At 40.0% G+C, this 19,602-nt stretch overlaps 1 long non-coding RNA gene across 1 annotated transcript; it reads right to left on the bottom strand.

The window, feature by feature from the left end:
* Nucleotides 1–693: 693 nt before the first annotated feature.
* On the bottom strand, nucleotides 694–14,324 carry LOC122446570. Its single transcript, XR_006270921.1, has 3 exons — nucleotides 14,315–14,324; nucleotides 10,678–10,679; nucleotides 694–830 (listed from the first exon to the last, which is right to left on the bottom strand). It is a non-coding gene; the product is annotated as an uncharacterized LOC122446570 (long non-coding RNA).
* Nucleotides 14,325–19,602: the final 5,278 nt, after the last annotated feature.

Genomic DNA, 19,602 nt, shown 5'->3' on the forward strand with positions numbered 1-19,602 from the left:
CCATGAATTTATTTTTTTGAATGTTGAGTTTTAAGTCAGCTTTCTCACTCTTTTCCTTTACATGCATCAAGAGGCTCTTTAGTTCCTCTTTACTTTCTGCTAGCTTATAATTCTTCCTGCCCAGCATTTCACATGATGTACTCAGCATAAAGTTGAATAAGCAGGGTGACAATATACAGCCTTGTATTCCTTTCCCAATTTTGAACCAGTCCATTGTTCCATGTCTGATTCTAACTATTGCTTCTTGATCTGCATACAGGTTTCTCAGGAGACAGGGAAGGTAGTCTAGTACTCCTGTCTTTTGAAGAATTTTTCCACACTTTGTTGTGACCCATACAGTCAAAGGCTTTCGCATAGTCAATGAAGCAGACGTAGATGTTTTTCTGGACCTCCCTTGCTTTCTCCATGATCCAACGAATGTTGGCAGTTTGATCCCTGGTTCCTCTGCCTTTTCTAAATCCAGCTTGTACAGCTGGAAGTTCTTGGTGCGTGTACTGCTGAAGTCTAGCTTGAAGGATTTTGAGTGTAACCTTGTTAGTATGTGAAATGAGTGCAGTTGTAAAATAGTTTGAACAATCTTTGGCATTGCTCTTCTTTGGGATTGGAATGAAAACTGACATTTTCCAGTCCTGTGGCCACTGCTGAGCTTTCCAAATTTGCTGAAATGTTGAGGGCAGCACTTTAACAGCATCATCTTTTAGGATTTGAAGTAGCTCTGCTGGAATTCCATCACCTCCACTAGCTTTGTTCGTAGTGATCCTTCTTAAGGCCCACTTGACTTCACACTCCAGGATGTTTGCCTGTAGGTGAGTGACATACCACTGTGGTTACTCAGGTCATTAAGACCTTCCTTATATAGTTCTTCTTGCCACCTCTTCTTAATCTCTTCTATTTCTGTTAGGCCCTTACTGTTTCTGTCCTTTATTGTGCCCATCCTTGCATGAAATGTTCTCTTGGTAAAATCTCCAGTTTTTAAGAGATCTCTGGCTTTCCCCATTCTATTGCTTTCTTCTATTTCTTTGCATTGTTCATTTAAGAAGGCCTTCTTATCTCTCCTTGTAATCTCTGGAACCCTGCATTCGGTTCACCATATCTTTCCCTTTCTCCTTTGCCTTCCACTTCTCTTCTTTCCTCAGCTATTTGTAAAGTCTCCTCAGACAACCACTTTGCCTTCTTGCATTTCTTTTTCTTGAAGATGGTTTTGGTCATTGCCTTCCCTGGTTGCTCAGACGGTGAAGCGTCTGCCTATAATGTGGGTAGACCCGGGTTCAATTCCTGGGTCGGGAAAATCCACTGGAGAAGGAAATGGCAACCTATTCCAGTATTCTTGCCTGGAAAATCCCCATGGATTTCTGTAGACTGACAGGCTACAGTCCATGGGGTCGCAAAGAGTCAGACATGACTGAGCTACTTCATTTTCTTCCTTTCTGTACAAAGTTACAAACCTCCATCCATAGTTCTTTAGGCAGTCTATCAAATCTAATCACTTGAGTCTATTTGTCACCTCTACTATATAATCACAAGGGGTCTGATTTAGGTCATACCTGAATGGTCTAGTGGTTTTCCCTACTTTCTTCAATTTAAGCCTTCATCTTGCAATAAGGAGCTGATGATCTGAGCCACAGTCAACTCCAGTTCTTGTCTTTGATGACTGTATAGAGTTTCTCCATCTTTGCCTGCAAAGAACATAATCAATCTGATTTCCGTATTGACCATCTGGTGATGTCCATGTGTAGCGTCGTCTCTTGGGTTATTGGAAGAGGGTGTTTGCTATGACCAGGGTATTCGCTTTACAAAACTCTGTTAGCCTTTGCCCTCCCTCATTTTGTACTCCAAGGCCAAATTTGCCTGTTACTCCAGGTATTTCTTGACTTTCTACTTTTGCATTCCAGTCCCCTATGTTAAAAAGGACACCTTTTTTAAAAAAATTATTCATTTTTAATTGAAGGATAATTGCTTCACAGAATTTTGTTGTTTTCTGTCAAATCTCAACATGAATCAGCCATAGGTATAGGTAATATCCCTCCATTTTGAACCTCCCTCCCTTCTCCCTCCCCATCCCATCCCTCTAGTTTGATACAGAGCACCTGTTTGAGTTTCTTGAGACATACAGCAAATTCCCATTGGCTATCTATTTAACATATGGTAATGTAAGTTTCCATGTTACTCTCTCCATACATCTCACCCTCTCCTCCCCTCTCCCCGTATCCATAGTCTGTTCTCTACATCTGTTTCTCCATTGCTGCCCTGCAAGTAAATTCTTCAGTACCATCTTTCTAAATTCCGTACATATGCATTAGTATATATTTATCTTTCTCTTTCTGACTTACTTCACTCTGTATAATAGGCTCTAGGTTCATCCAACTCATTAGAACTGACTCAAATGCATTCCTTTTTATGGCTGAGCAGTGGCTGCGCAGGTGCAGGAGGGCCGAGAGGACCACGATCAAGGTCAGGAGGGGCGGCCGTGAGAAGATACCCCTCGTCCAAGGTAAGGAGCAGCGGCTGCGCTTTGCTGGAGCAGCTGTGAAGAGATACCCCACGTCCAAGGTAAGAGAAACCCAAGTAAGACGGTAGGTGTTGCAAGAGAGCATCAGAGGGCAGGCACTCTGAAACCATAATCACAGAAAACTAGCCAATCTGATCACACGGACCACAGTCATGTCTAACTCAATGAAACTAAGCCATGCCCTGTGCGACCACCCAAGACGGTCGGGTCATGGTGGAGAGGTCTGACAGAATGTGGTCCACTGGAGAAGGAAATGGCAAACCACTTCAGTATTCTTGCCTTGAGAACCCCATGAACAGTATGAAAAGGCAAAATGATAGGATACTGAAAGAGGAACTCCCCAGGTCGGTAGGTGCCCAATATGCTACTGCAGATCAGTGGAGAAATAACTCCAGAAAGAAAGAAGGGATAGAGCCAAAGCAAAAACAACACCCAGTTGTGGATGTGACTGGAGATAGAAGCAAGGTCCAAAGCTGTAAAGAGCAATATTGCATAGGAACCTGGAATGTTAGGTCCATGAATCAAGGCAAATTGGAAGTGGTCAAACAGGAGATGGCAAGAGTGAATGTTGACATTCTAGGAATCAGTAAACTAAAATGGACTGGAATGGGTGAACTTAACTCAGATGACCATTATATCTACTGCTGTGGGCAGGAATCCCTTAGAAGAAATGGAGTAGCCATTATCGTCAACAAAAGAGTCAAAAATGCAGTGCTTGGATGCAATCTCAAAAATGACAGAATGATCTCTGTTTGTTTCCAAGGCAAACTATTCAATATCATGGTAATCCAAGCCTATGCCCCAACCAGTAACACTGAAGAAGCTGAAGTTGAATGTTTCTATGAAGACCTACAAGACCTTCTAGAACTAACACCCAAAAAAGATGTCCTTTTCATTATAGGGGAATTCAATGCAAAACTAGGAAGTCAAGAAACACCTGGAGTAACAGGCAAATTTGGCCTTGGAGTATGGAATGAAGCAGGACAAAGGCTAATAGAGTTTTGCCAAGAGAACACACTGGTCATAGCAAACATCCTCCTCCAACAATACAAGAGAAGACTCTACACTTGGACATCACCAGATGGTCAACACCGAAATCAGATTGATTATATTCTTTGCAGCCAAAGATGGAGAAGCTCTATACAGTCAGTAAAAACAAGACTGGGAGCTGACTGTGGCTCAGATCATGAATTCCTTATTGCCAAATTCAGACTTAAATTGAAGAAAGTAGGGAAAACCACTAGACCATTCAGGTATGACCTAAATCAAATCCTTTTGACTATACAGTGGAAGTGAGAAATAGATTTAAGGGACTAGATCTGATAGACAGAGTGCCTGATGAACTATGGATGGAGGTTCGTGACATTGTACAGGAGACAGGGATCAAGACCATCCCCATGGAAAAGAAATGCAAAAAGGAAAAATGGTTGTCTGAGGAGGCCTTACAAATAGCTGTGAAAAGAATAGAGGTGAAAAGCAAAGGAGAAAAGGAAAGATATTCCCATTTGAATACAGAGTTTCAAAGAATAGCAAGGAGAGATAAGGTAGCCATCCTCAGCGATCAATGCAAAGAAACAGAGGAAAATAACAGCATGGGAAAGACTAGAGATCTCTTCAAGAAAATTAGAGATTCCAAGGGAACATTTCTTGCAAAGATGGGTTCTATAAAGGAGAGAAATGGTATGGACCTAACAGAAGCAGAAGATATTAAGAAGAGGTGGCAAGAATACACAGAAGAATTGTACAAAAAAGATCTTCACAACCCAGATAATCACGATGGTGTGATCACTCACCTAGAGCCAGACATCCTGGAATGTGAATTCAGGTGGGCCTTAGAAAGCATCACTGCGAACAAAGCTAGTGGAAGTGATGGAATTCCAGTGGAGCTATTTCAAATCCTGAAAGATGATGCTGTGAAAGTGCTGCACTCAATATGCCATCAAATTTGGAAAACTCAGCAATGGCCACAGGACTGGAAAAGGTCAGTTTTCATTCCTATCCCAAAGAAAGGCAATCCCAAAGAATGCTCAAACTATTGCACAGTTGCACTCATCTCACACACTAGTAGGAGAAGGCAATGACACCCCACTCCAGTACTCTTGCTTGGAAAATCCCATGGAGGAGGAGCCTGGTAGGCTGCAGTCCATGGGGTCGCTGAGTCAGACACGACTGAGCAACTTCACCTTCACTTTTCATTTTCATACACTGGAGAAGGAAGTGGCAACCCACTCTAGTGTTCTTGCTTGGAGAATCCCAAGGATGGGGGTGCCTGGTGGGCTCCCATCGATGGGGTCGTGCAGAGTCGGACACGACTGAAGCGACTCAGCAGCAGCAGCACACGCTAGTAAAGTAATGCTCAAAATTCTCCAAGCCAGACTTCAGCAATATGTGAGCCATGAACTTCCAGATGTTCAAGCTGGTTTTAAAAAAGGCAGAGGAACCAGAGATCAAATTGCCAACATCCACTGGATCATCGAAAAAGCAAGAGAGTTCCAGAAAAACATCTATTTCTGCTTTATTGACTATGCCAAAGCCTTTGACTGTGTAGATCACAATAAACTGTGGAAAATTCTGAAAGAGATGGGAATACCAGACCACCTGACCCACCTCTTGAGAAACCTATATGCAGGTCAGGAAACAACAGTTAGAACTGGACATGGACCAACAAACAGGTTCCAAATAGGAAAAGGGGTACATCAAGGCTGTATATTGTCACCCTGCTTATTTAACTTCTATGCAGAGTACATCATGAGAAACGCTGAGCTGGAAGAAGCACAAGCTGGAATCAAGATTGCCGGGAGAAATATCAATAACCTCAGATATGCAGATGACACCACCCTCATGGCAGAAAGTGAAGAGGAACTAAAAAAGCCTCTTGATGAAAGTGAAAGAGGAGAGTGAAAAAGTTGGCTTAAAGCTCAACATTCAGAAAACTAAGAGCATGGCATCTGGTCGCATCACTTCATGGCAAATAGATGGGGAAACAGTGGAAACAGTGTCAGACTTTATTTTTTGGGGCTCCAAAATCACTGCAGATGGTGATTGCAGCCATGAAAATAAAAGACGGTTACTCTTTGGAAGGAATGTTATGACCAACCTAGATAGCATATTAAAAAGCAGAGACATTACTTTGCCAACAGACGTCTGTCTGGTCAAGGCTATGGTTTTTCCAGTGGTCACGTATGGATGTGAGAGTTGGACTGTGAAGAAGGCTGAGCGCCGAAGAATTGATGCTTCTGAACTGTGATGTTGCAGAAGATTCTTGAGAGTCCCTTGGACTGCAAAGACATCCAACCAGTCCATCCTAAAGGAGATCAGTCCTGGGTGTTCACTGGAAGGACTGATGCTGAAGCTGAAACTCCAATACTTTGGCCACCTCATGTGAAGAGTTGACTCGTTGGAAAAGACCCTGATGCTGGGAGGGATTGGGGGCAGGAGGAGAAGGGAACAACAGAGGATGAGATGGTTGGATGGCATCACCGGCTTGATGGACATGAGTTTGAGTAAACTCTGGGAGTTGGTGATGGACAGGGAGGCCTGGCGTGCTGCGATTCATGGGGTCGCAAACAGTCGGATATGACTGAGTGAGCTGAATATTCCATTGTGTATAGGTACCAAAACATCCTTATCCATTCATCTGTCAATGGACATCTAGGTTGCTTCTATGTTCTAGCTATTGTAAATAGTGCTGCAATGAACAGTGGGATACTTGTGTCTTTTCCAATTTTGGTTTCCTCAGGGTATATGCCTAGGAGTGGGATTTCTGGGTCATGTGATGGTTTTATTCCTAGTTTTTTAAGGAATCTTCATACCATATTCCACACTGGCTGTATCAACTTATATTCTCACAACAGTGCAATAGGGTTCCCTTTTCTCCACTCCTCTCCAGCATTTAGTTTGTAGACTTTTTAATGATGGCCATTCTGTGTGGGAGGTGATATCTCATTGTGGTTTTGATTTGCATTTCTCTAATAATGAGCAATGTTGAGCATCTTTTCATGTGTTTTTTTGCCACCTGAATCAAGGATATCTTTTTTTGGTGTTAGTTCTAGATGGTGTTATAGAAGTCACTTAGCAAGTCACATAGCAAGTCAACTTCAGCTTCTTCATCATCAGTATCTGGGGTACAGACTTAGATTAATTGTGATGTTGAATGGTTTCCCTTGGAAGCCAGCTGAGGTCATTCTGTCATTTTTAAGAATGCACCCAAGTATTGCATTTCTGACTCTTTTGTTGACTGGGAGGGCTACTCCATTTCTTCTATGGGATTCTTGCTCACAGTAGTAGATATAATGGTCATCTGAATTAAATCCACCCATTCCCACCCATTTTTGTTCACTGATTCCTAAGATGTCTATGTTCACTCTTGCCCTCTCCTGCTTGGCCCTGCCCAATTTACCTTGATTCATGGACCTAACTTTCCAGGTTCCTATGCAATATTGCTCTTTATAGCATTGGACTTTACTTTCACCACCAGACACATCCACAACTGAGAGTCATTTCTGCTTCGGCCCAGTCATTTCATTCTTTCCAGAGCTATTAGTAATTGCCTTCTGCTCTTCCCCAGTAGCATATTGGACGCTTTGTGACCCAGAGGGCTCTCCTCTGGTCCCATTTATTTTTGCCTTTCCACAGTGTCCATGGCAATCTCCAGACAAGAATACTGGAGTGGGTTGCCATTTCCTCCTCCAGTGTACCACGTTTTGTCAGAATTCTTCACTATGATCCATCCATCTTGGGTGGCCCTGATGGCATGGCTTATAACTTCACTGAGTTATGCAAGCACCTTTTCCATGACAAGTGCTGTGATCCATGAAAGGGTTATACATTTAATATCTATGCAATTTGCATATTAGTTAATTCCTCCCAAAGAGGTAAATAAATAGAAAGATGGCAGAAGAACAGTATTTACTAAAGACATCATAACTAGCATTTAAAAAATACATGCTAGGATTTATATATATAATTATTTGTATTGCTTAAAATATGTGGTCAAAGTTTTGAGACTTTAAAATAGAAATAGCTTAATAGAGGTATAACTGACAAAATAAACTACCTATATTTAACTGATAAAATTTATTATCTTGATCTATGTAAACACCTATGTAATCATGACAACCATCAAGAGGCTGAGCCACCATCAAGTTTTCTCATGCCTCTTGGCAATCCACCTCCTATGCCTACCCCTCCCTACTCCTTCCCCACCCCTCCCCCACCCTAGGCACCCACTGGTCTGCTATTGGGCACTATGAATTAGTTTGCATTTTCTTCAGTTTTACATAATTTTACGTAACTGGAATCATGCCTAATTCCTCCTCACTGCCGAAGAGTATGCAGTGACATACTTCGTCTTCTCACCTGTTGGTGGACAGTTGGAATGTCTCCAGTTTGGGATGGTTATAAATAAATCTTCTGAGGACTTTTTTGTACACATATCTGCATGAACTCATGCATTTCTTTTGAGTGAATACCTAGGAAGAGAATGGCTGGATCAAATGACGAACTTTCTAAGAAACTGTAAAACTTATTTCAAAGTTAGATGTTGCATTTCACATTGCCAATATTAAGCTATGAGAATCCTAGTTCCTGCTCATTTTTACCAACACGTGTGCAATCTCTAACCATCTTAACGGGTGTTTAGTGGTTTCCTGTTGTGGTTCCAATTTGCATTTTCCTAACGACTAATGATGTTGAGCATTTTTTTACTTTGATATGTGTGTATCCTTTTTGATGAAGTGTCTGTTAAAATCTTCTTCCCATTTTAAGTTTTATGTTGTTTGCTTTCTTATTATTGAGTTTTGAGAATTATTTTTAATACTTTTTTATTGGTGTATAGCTGATTTACAAGGTTGTGTTAGTTCCTGTTGTACAGCGGTGAATCAGCCGCACATATGTGTATATCTGTTCTCTTCTAGACTCCGTTCCCATATAGGTGATTACAGAGGACCAAGAGAATTCTTAATATGTTGTGCATACTAGTCCTTTATCACATATATTATCTGCAAATATTTCATTCCAGTCCATGATACCATTGGAAGAACAGAAGTTTTTGATTTCGATGAAGTCCAGTTCATTAATTTTTTATGTGCTGTGTTTTTGGTGTTGCATCCAAAATATCTTTGCCTTACTCAAGATGTCAAAGGTTTCTCCTCTGTTGTCTTCTAGAATTTTTATAGTTATAGGCTTTGCATTTAGGTTTATGAAGTATTTTGCATTAATTTTTATATTTAGTACAATTTTTATATATTAGCACAAAATATGGATTGAAGAACTTTTTTGCATATGTGTATCCATTGTTCTGACACTTTTTGTTGAAAAGAGAGTACTTTACTGAATTGCCATTGTATTTTGATGAAAAATCAGTTTACTACATGTGGTTCTATTTCTGGATTCTCTATTCTAGTCCAGGGATCTATTTGTCTATCTTCACACCATTACAGCTCTGTTCTACTTTGTCAACACTGTTTAGGCTATTTAAGATTTGGGGTATTTCCATATGGATTTTCATTTTTAGTTTGTTAGTATGGTAAATTATATGGGTTGATTTTCAAATATTATATTACAGAATATTTTTGAATATATATATTCAAAAATTATATTATATTCAAATATTATATATAATATATATATAATTATATATTAATTTTACAGTCAAAATAATAATTGTGGTCAAAGGAATTATCCTTATTAGATGTTTTGGATTTAATTAACTAAAATTTTCTTGAGAAATTAGCACCTATATTCATGAAAGATGTTTATCAATAGTTTTCTTTACCTGGTTTTGGTATAGGGCTTGGTATCAAGACTGGCTTCAGAATGAATGGAAGAAATCTTTCCTCTTCAATTTATAGAATTGGTATTCTGGAAGCATTTGTAGTTATTTGGTGTTATTTCTTTCTAAAATATTTGGTATAATTTACTGATGAACTATCTATTGGCATCACCAGATCATCTACATCACTGGCATCACTACATCATCTGGTCCTGGAGATTTTTGTTTTCTGTTCTCTGTTTTTTTTTGGGGTGGGGAGGAGGGGTGGAAAGGGGTTGTTTACAACTTTAATTTCTCTAATAACTATGTGGCTACTCAAGTTATCTATTTCTTCTTCAGTGACATTTGACAGTTTGTATCTTTTAAGGAATTTGACCATCTCATCTAACTTGTTAAATTTATTGGCTCAAGGTTGTTCATGATTATGCTAGGTTGAAATTCATGTCCACTGTGACCTTATTTGGAAATGGGATTCTTTGCAGATGGAATTAACTAAGAAGAGGTCACACTGGATTAGGGTGATCCCTAGATCTAATGTGACTAATGTCTTTGGAAGAAGAAGGATACATGGACATAAGGGAAATGCCACATGATGACACAGGCGAAGTCTGGGGTGGCAACCGGCAAGGCAAGGACTGCCAAGAATCTCTGGCTACCACCAGCAGCTAAGAGAGCCCAGGAAGGGTTCTACTCAGTCTCAGAGGGAAAATGGTCCTGTTGATACCTAGAATTTGGACTTCTAGTTTCCAGAACCATGAAAGAATGCATTTCTGTTGTTTTCAGCTGTCCAGTTTGTGATACTTTTTTATGGTAGCCCTAGGAAATGAATACAATAACAATTCCTCTGTTAACCTTTGAATATCTGTGAAATCTGTATGAGTATCACCCCTTCTCATCCCTGATGTTAGTAACTTATATCTCCTCTTTCATTTTTCCTGAGCACTCTGTCTTGAGATATATCAATTTCATTTATCTTTGCAAGGAACCGCTTTCATTCCACTGGTTTTTCTCTATTGCTTGTCTGTTTTCTATTCCATTGATTCTACTCTAATATTTGCTGCTTCCTTTCTTCTACTACCATTGTTTAGTTTGCTTTCCCCCCATAGAGTTTCTTAATGTAAAATCAGAAGTCATTGAGTTGGGACCTGTCTTCTCTTCTAGTATTTTGGATTAGTATAAAAAATTTTTTTCTCAGTACTGTTTAGCAATATCCTACACATGGACATGTTATGCTTTCATATTAATTCAGTTCAAAATGCTTTCTAATTTTCCTTATGATTTCTCCTTTGACCCTTGGCTTATTTTGCAGTATGTTGCTGAGTTTCCAGATTTTGGGAGATTTGCCAGTGATCCTTTGTTAATTGATTTATGTTTTAATTCTACTATCATCAGAAACTCCTTTTGTATGAAAATCCTTTGATATTAATTGAGATTTGTTTTATGGCCCATTTACCTGTCTTGATTCACATTCTGTGTGCATTTGAAAAAGATGAATATTCTGCTGCTCTTGTATGGAGTGTTCTATAAATGTCAGCTACATCGTTGGTTGCTAGTATTTTTAAAAACCTTCCGTGTCCTTACTAGTTTTCTCTCTTCTAGTTCTGTTCTATCAGTTATCAAGAATAGGATATTGAAATCTCTATCATTCTGTATTTATCTGTTTCTCCTTGTAGTTCTATCAATCTTTGATTCATATATTTTAAAGCTCGTTTATTATGTGTATACATATTTCATATTGTAATTTCCTCATGATGAACTGATTTCCTCTGTCGTTATGAAATAACCCCTTTACCCCAATTAATATTATTTCTTCTGAAATCTACTTTGTGTGATATTAATATAAGTAATTACTTTCTTTTCATCAGTGTGAGCACCATTAATCTTTTTCCATCATTTTAACTTAATTGCTATTAGTATTTGAAGTGACGTTCTTGTAGGCAGCGTGTAGTTGGTCATTCTGACAATCTCTACCTTTCAATGGGATATTAAGAACATTTGCATTGTATTTTCGGAGAAGGCAGTGGCAACCCACTCCAGTGTTCTTGCCTGGAGGATCCCAGGGACTGGGGAGCCTAATAGGCTGCAGTCCATGGGGTCGCTAGGAGTCAGACTGAGCAACTTCACTTTCACTTTTCACTTTCATGCATTGGAGAAGGAAATGGCAACCCACTCCAGTGTTCTTGCCTGGAGAATCCCAGGGATGGGGGAGCCTGGTGGGCTGCGGTCTATGGGGTCACACAGAGTCCAACATGATTGAAGTGACTTAGCAGCAGCAGCAGCAGCATTGTATTTTAAAGACCTAGTACCAAAAATACCAGTTATCTCATTAGTAATTTTTACATTGATTACATACTGAAATTAAGATAGTTGGGGTATTTTGAGTTAAATAAAATATGCTATTAAAATTTTAAAAAGAACATTTGTTTTATATTTACTGTCATTGTTTATATGGTTAGCTTTAAATCCATCATCTTGCTATTTGTTTTCTATTTGACCCACTGATTCTTTCTTCCTCTTTTTCTCTTTTCTTGCCTTCTTTTGAATTGATTGAAAAGTTTTATTATTCCTTTCTAGCTCTTTTTTTGGGTTTACTTAAAATTACTCTTCATTTTAGTGGTGAATTTAGAGTTCAAAGTATACATTTATAGCTTATTATAGTTTAACTTCAAGTGATTTTATTCAACTTACCTATAATATCTTATAGCAAGCAGTGTACGCCTGTACCTCTCCCCCCAATCTTTATGTGACTGTTGTCATGTATTCCACCTTGTCATGCTTTAAACCCCATGCTACATTGTCATGACTTTTGAACAATCACTTACTTTTAATGGACATTTAAATAATTTTAAAATCCTTATGTCATCACTCATATTACCATTTCCACTGCTCTTCAATCTGTGCACATGTTTCTGTTTCCATTTGGTATTATCTCTTTAAGCCTGAATGACTCCCTTACTATGTTTTGTAATGCAGATCTGCTGGTTATAAATTTTTTCAGCTTTTGTAGTTCTGAAAAAGTCTCTATTTTGCTATTATTTTTGAAAGCTACTTTTTCCGAGTATAGAATTCTATTTTAATAACTTGACTGCTTCTAAGATTTTCTTTTTATTACTGTTTTTTTTGCAATTGTAGTCATTTTTCTTATTTATCTTGCACTGATATTTAGCTTATTGAGAAATACAATAAAGTTTGATTTGATGTTTTTAATATCTTTCCTACCTCTGCTTAACTCTTTAAACATATGGAATAAAATTATAGTGACTCTTTTAAAGTCCTTATCTGCCATTTCTAATATTTATGTCACTTCTGGCTCAGTTTTGATTGCATGTAGATGACCTGATCCCGTGTTTGCAATGACATTCTAAGGCATGCCTTGTGAGTCATTTTACAAACATTTTTTGAGGGCTTCCTACATGCTGGCCCTGTTCTAGGTACTAGAGAAGCAGGCTTGAGCAAAGTTGACTCAAGTATCCTGCTCTCTTAGAGCTAGCATTCCCACAGGAGGAAAGAGATGGTACACAAAGCAAAAAATAAATAATAAAGCACATGAGGCAGTGATGTCCCAAGGACAGAGTCAAACAGGGAAGAGGTGTAGAATGTGTGTGTGTGTGGTGAAAGAGTCGGCCATACAAACAGGGAGCGTGGGGAAAGCTTCACTAAGAAAGTAATGTCTCCATAAAGATGAAAGTTGATGGAGTGGGACACAAAGGAAGGCAGCATAGTAGTGACAGCAGCAGGTGCCGTCAGGGAGACGCTCCCCCAGGTCCAGGCCTGTGTAAAGCCTCTGTGTGCGCTGTCTTCACATGAAAAAATGAGTGAGTTATTTTTCCTAAAATGTAAATATATTTATCATGCTTTTTAAATTATAAAGAAAGCCCGCAAACTGGCTGTAAAACAGAAATAAAGCAATACAGAAATATATATAAACCTCTTTCCACCCTTCCCCCACATTTACCAGAGATAACTCTAAGAAGTGGGTGAACCCTCCTCTGCATTTGTAAACATACACACACACACACACACACACACACACACACATACACACACACACACATTTATATGGGGCTCCTGGTATCACGTAACCTAGTTTTATTCCCATTTCACACATATATCATAAGCAGCTTTCCATGCCAATGTGCAGACTATATCTTTTTCAATGATGTATCTGAATGTACTATAGATACACCTTTGGATGCATATGTAACAATGTTTTGCTATTATTCAAAATGCTACAGGGGAGATCCTTATACACTTTTCTGATTGTGCCAGATATGTTCCATTTGCTCCTTAAGATCTAGGGAAAAAAGTGGGGCTGAGAAAAGTTGAGTAACCTGTTTAAAATTCTAGGTACTTACAGACAATAGAGTTCATTATAGGCTGTATCAATACGTGTAATTGGGTTGTCCATAGCAATAATTAACTTTGCCATATCACCAAAAGGTCAATTTAGTTAAACCACCAGTATGTTTTTTTCCACTGGCAGTCAGGTCTGGCCACATATATTGGCAGCCCTGGCCAGACTTTTCAAAATTGTCACCAGAATCCTGGAGCATGAGTCAGAATTTTCATCTCAGTTTATGTAAGATTGGAAGTATTCTGAGGTGGAAGCATGGGGTGGGAGTGCTCCTGTCTGGGGAAGGGGTCATGGGGGCACTGGCATCTCACATGGGATTTGTGGGGGTTGCTCCTGGTTCTAGTCTTTCTTTCCTGAGCTGACTGTCCTGCAGATGAGACCCACTGCTCTCCTCTCTCCAAAAAGCCCAGGGCGTTTTCATAGGCTCAACTCTTCTGGACCCCATGGTGTTCACAGGGCTCTTCTCTGCCTCTCAAGCTTCAGAAACAACAAGAGCCAGGACCCAGCTGATGACACTTTCAGAAATTCCAACTAGCTCAAGGGACTGGCAAGTCCACGATGTGTAGAAAGGCTTAATCTAGAGGCTGAGACAGGCTTTCACTCCCTGACCCCCCACCTCACTTCCTCCACCCCTCCTTTGGGCTTTATATGACAGATGTGTCTTCTCATGCTGGGAAACCCATTCACTGACACCTGCATCTTTATTCTTACTTTGTGAGTCATAAAGGAGTGAGACCTTGCACCTCTGAAATCTTAGGTTAAACTCTGATGGGTGCTGACTGGACCCCTGATCCCCTTTGATGGGGAAGAAGGGGAGCAGACAAGCAGCCAGAGGAGACCGTGATCATTTTGAGGGCAAACACACCTGTGTTCCTCATCCAGTCCACCTGGTGTGTAGCAGGGGCTCTGTTAGATATTCTCTCCTTGAATTAAATGAATCTTAATTGTTTCCAGCCACCCTAGCTTTCCTGAATATTTATGTATAATCCATTCCTCTAAGCTAAGCACACCTTCTAGAGAGGCCAGTGGCTCTCTTTCCGTGGATCCTTTATCCTCTGGGGTCTCTAGGTTGCACTGATGCTTGAGGTGAGAGTTGGGGGATGCTGATAGCAGTCACAGCAGGCAGTCACAGCAGTTCTGTGCCAATAGAGCATCTGATAAACACCCATGTGATGCCTGCCTGGGCATGTGTTTGCTTTCCTGCTCTTCAATATGACAAAGGTCTTGAGCACCCTCCCCAGACCCACCTCTGAATGCTGGGCTAACACGGAGACACCTTAAATGCCCATTGACAGAGGAATGGATAAGGAAGATCTGGTATGTATATACACAATGGAATGTTACTCAGCCATAAACAGGACCAAATAATGCCATTTACAGCAACACGGATGCAACTAGCGCTTATCACACCAAGTGAACGAGAAAGACTAATACCACAGGACATCATTTATATGTAGAATCTAAAATATGACACAAATGAATTTATCTAGGAAACAGAAACATGAACATAGAGAACAGAGCTATGTGGCCAAGGGGGAGGGGCTGGGGGAGGGATGGAGTGGGAGGTTGGGGTTAGCAGACGTATGCTATTATATATGGAATGGGCAAACAACAAGACCTTACTGTATAGCCCAGAGAACTATATTCTGTATCTGATGATAAACCACAATTGAAAATAATATTTTAAAAATACTATATATATATATATATATATATTCAGCATGGATAACTGAATCACTTTGCTATACAATAGAAATTAACACAACATTGTAAATCAACTATATTTCAACTAAAATAAAATTTTTTTAATGTTGAACTAACCCAGATGATCATAGAGTATTTGTGTCTGTGATGTTGTCCTCTTCTCTTTTGCTTATCTTCTTCTAGGGATCAGACTTCACCTGCTAATAGAACCGCAGAGGCTCCCACCAACCCCATACACTCACCACTGTAGCCAGCCTGAGTCTTTCAGTCACAAGACACTCTGTTCTAAGTGTAAGCCCCTCAGGATTCAGGACAAAGCCATCTATTGCCTCCTCTAAGAATTTGCTTTTCTCCTTTAAAAAGGAAAAGGAACTTGCTGGTTTCTAAGAATGACAAAGGAATACAAGAAACATTAGGCTAAACCCACTTTTCTGTGAGCTCAGGATGGTAACTTAATTAAACTGTCAAACAAGATCATTAATTTATCAAAAGCTATGAATTCTACTTGAGACAAGTTATTAGTCTAGAACACCATAGATGTGATCCTTTATGGTCAAATATATGTAGTTTTATCAAGCTCTAGTAATAAATCACATTCTTCCTTCTTGCCAAAAGAAAAATCTATTTTTTTATATTGTTCAGAGGAGAAAATCACATATTGATTTAAAAATATATATGAATAAACTAAGTCCTCAAACTCAGCTATAATATGACAAAGAATAAAAAGGAATAAATGGAAGCAGGCAGGGAAGAAAAACTCCAGAAAAAAACCACTAACTTGCTAACAACAAAAAAGTGAGTCTTAGATGGAGGCATTAGAAAAACATTGTAGACGCCCTCATTTGACCCTTGCATAACTTCCTTGGGTGAGTGAAAATAAAGAAATGACTATTACTTTCATTTCCTTCTGGAAAAGAATTAGTGGTTTATGTAGTGACCAGAGCCTGGAGGGGAGATGGAAGAACACAGTGGCCATGAATGATGCTCCATACTGGGTGGAGGCAGAAGCACAAGAAATGCGTTCCTATGAATGTTAGCGGCATCCTGATTCCCCACCCAGCAGGGCCCAATAGTGGACTGTAAGACACCAGACATTGCTCTCACGGGAAGAGTTAAGGAAAGACATGCCCCTGGCTTCATCACTTTTGAGCCAGGATTGACAGAGACACAGAGCATTTTCTAGACAGCTAGAGGAACCCTGACCTGTGAGCTCAGTGATTCTTACAGTCTAATCATAAAGGTCCTCAGAAGTAGAGTTTCACTATAAACAATTTCCAGGTAAAAGAAAATGTTTTTCGATATGCTTCCATCTACGTCTCCTGTACAGTATCATTATTGTCTCTTTTCTATCCCTTCTTTTCCATCACGTTTTCTCGCAGTCAACAGCCGCCGGATGGTTATTGAACACAACCACAACTGTTTTGAGGCTCACCTCTTGACTGGTCCTTTCATCCTTGTCCTTTTCTTGGCAAAGAGTAGTTCGCATTGCCATATTCTCTCTCATTTCCACCCTTTTCACCAAGCAAGAACTCACCAAGCAAGCCAGACCACTTGCTTCATAATTCTGGCTAGCTGTGTGGCTTGTGCTAATCACTGACTCTCTCTGTGTCTCTTCTTCCCCATCTGAAAAGGGGGGTAATAGTAATCATAGCATCTGAATAGTGCTCTTTTGAAGAACAGTTTAATATGTGAAATGTGCTTGGAATAGGGCCAGCAATATAAATAAGATCAAAAGAAAGTTCATCCTAGAAAATAACTTTAAATTTTTTTCAGAGAGCTTATGTCTCCTGTACAGAAGTCAGGAAATATGTACAAGCAAGGGAAAAGGATAAAAACAAGACACAACCCCAGAGGCTCGAAGGAACCATAGCCAAAACTCCTTACTGCAGAGCCTCAGGGCTGCCTCGGACTTGACTGTGGCCTTGGGGTCAGGGATCAGGTGCTGTGGGATTATCTCCCTCTCCATCACCTGCAGCTCTTTCACTCTCCTGGGCAGGATTTTCCTCAAGGGTAGGATCTGTTTACTTTTGTTCTCTGTTCTACTATTTTCTTTTAAAATTCCTAAGCGCAGACTTTGATGCATTTAATTCACTTTTTTTTTTGATAGTGCTGTGGGGATTTTTCATGGACTTTTTTCCACATGCTTCTCACTATGATATTGACAAGCATCCCTAGTAAACAAAGCAAAGCCTTTAAAAAAAGGGGTGGGGGGTGGGTGGTGCACAGGAACCAAAGCGAACTTGTGAAACAACTACCCAGCCCAGCCCGTGGAGGAGGGAAAGAGATGAGAGCTAAGTTTTGGGGTCCTGGACAGGCGCCGAGTCCAGACCAGCAGGGAGGAGGAGGGTCCCCTGGTAGGTTGTCTGGTTATGGTGGGGACGGGCATTATGGGGGCTCAGCTAAAGCAGAGGATGAGCACACCTTGAAGTGAATGGGGAGTGTGCTCCCGGTCTGCTGCTCACCGGGGCCCTGGCAGCTCTAACTTCAGGCTAGGGAGAAATACCCCTGCCCAAGGGCAGAGGTGAGTGAATGGCCCTGTGACCAGGACTTTGTATTCTTCACATCCAGAGGTGATTCCTTGCGGCACAAAGGACCCTGCAGGCCAGGACAGGGGAAGGTAGGTGACAAGAGGATGTGCTGGGGTGGGGTGAAACCCCACGGCTCCTGGGACCTGTGCCAGTGAGATTTTGCAACTCCTCCACTTCAGTGACCCTGAGGGAAAGGTGGATGAGGGTTTGTCTGTGATTGTTTTTCTTCTTCCTGTAGGTGAGTGATTTGCAGTGATGTTTCAATAGGGACACCTATCTTGCAGTCTGCTGGGATGGCCTGGCTGGAGGCAGAGAAATGCATGCTTCAGGGCAGCAGGAAAAACCCTTAGTTGCCCCCAGCAACTCGGAATACCTTCCTCAAAGGGAGGGTCTCACTTTCCTAAATTCTCTTTGCACCTGGAATACAGGAGAGGGATCATTGAGTGTATCAAAGAGTGGGTGATGAATCTATTGATTCCTACACCTCAGAGAGTAAAAAGGAAAAAAAGGTGTAAAGCTATATTCTGATACCAGCATGCGTAAATGAGTCTATCCCTGAAAGGTCTGTGAAGCAAGGTGTCAATGAGGAGGGAGAAGAGGAAGGGGAATAGAACTCAGAACCCTAAAGGCTGAGGATGCAAAATGCAGGAGGAAGCATCAGAGACTATAGATATGTGACCATTTGATTTAACTACTAATTCAATACAATTTTGGGAGCATATTGTAATGATTAAAATTATAGACTGAAAATTGGTCAAAATCCATTGAAGGATATATATTATTTTGAAAAACCCTTTTAGGGGAAAATTCTTGCTAAAAATAAAAAATGTTCACTGAAGCAAAATTTTATTTTATTATTTTTAAACTGTTTTATTTTGTATTGTATAAAATAATTTTTTTTGTATATTGTATAGCTGATTAACAATGTTGTGTCCCTTTCAAGTGCACAGCAGAATGGTTCAGTTATAGATACGAGTATCTGTTCTTTTTCGAGTTCTTTTCCCATTTATGTTGCAATATATTATTAAGAAGAGTTCCCTGTGCTGTGAAGTAGGTCCTTGTTGGTTATCCCTTTTAAACACAGCAGTGTGTACTTGTCATTCCCAAGCTCTCTAACTATCCCTCCCCATTCCCACCCCCTGCCTCAACTTTCCCATAGGTTCATTCTCTGTTTTATAAATAAGTTCACTTGTATCATTTTTTAAGATTCCATATATAAGCAATATCAGATGATATTTCCCTTTTGACAATATTGATTCTTCCAATACAATAACACGGTATATTTTTCCAACTGTTTGTGTCATTTTTATTTCTTTCATCACTGATAGCTTATGATGAAGAGTGTCTGATTCATGATCTCTGAAGAAGATTCAGGACCAGGGACCAGGCATGATCACTCAGGAGCTTTTGTGTAGCAGAGTTTTATTAAAGTATGAAGAGGGACAGAGAAAGCTTCTGACACAGACATCAGAAGGGGACGTAGAGTGCCCCTCGCTAGTCTAAGCAATGGAGTTATATACTTTTTAAATTGGTTATTACAATCAATCAAAAGAATGTCTCAAGGTTGTAAATATCTTACTAGACCCACTCCCATAATTTACATTCTAAGATAACAGGATTAGTCAGAAGGTTTTCAAGAAGCAGAAACTGTCCTCAAGCAGGACACATTGTTGTTATATAATCCTTAATACAGAGTTTGAACTGAATTGCTTGTTGTATAACCATCAGTTCCGGG

This window comes from Cervus canadensis, chromosome 8 (genome assembly GCF_019320065.1).
Source record: "Cervus canadensis isolate Bull #8, Minnesota chromosome 8, ASM1932006v1, whole genome shotgun sequence".
NCBI classification, from domain to species: Eukaryota; Metazoa; Chordata; class Mammalia; order Artiodactyla; family Cervidae; genus Cervus; species Cervus canadensis.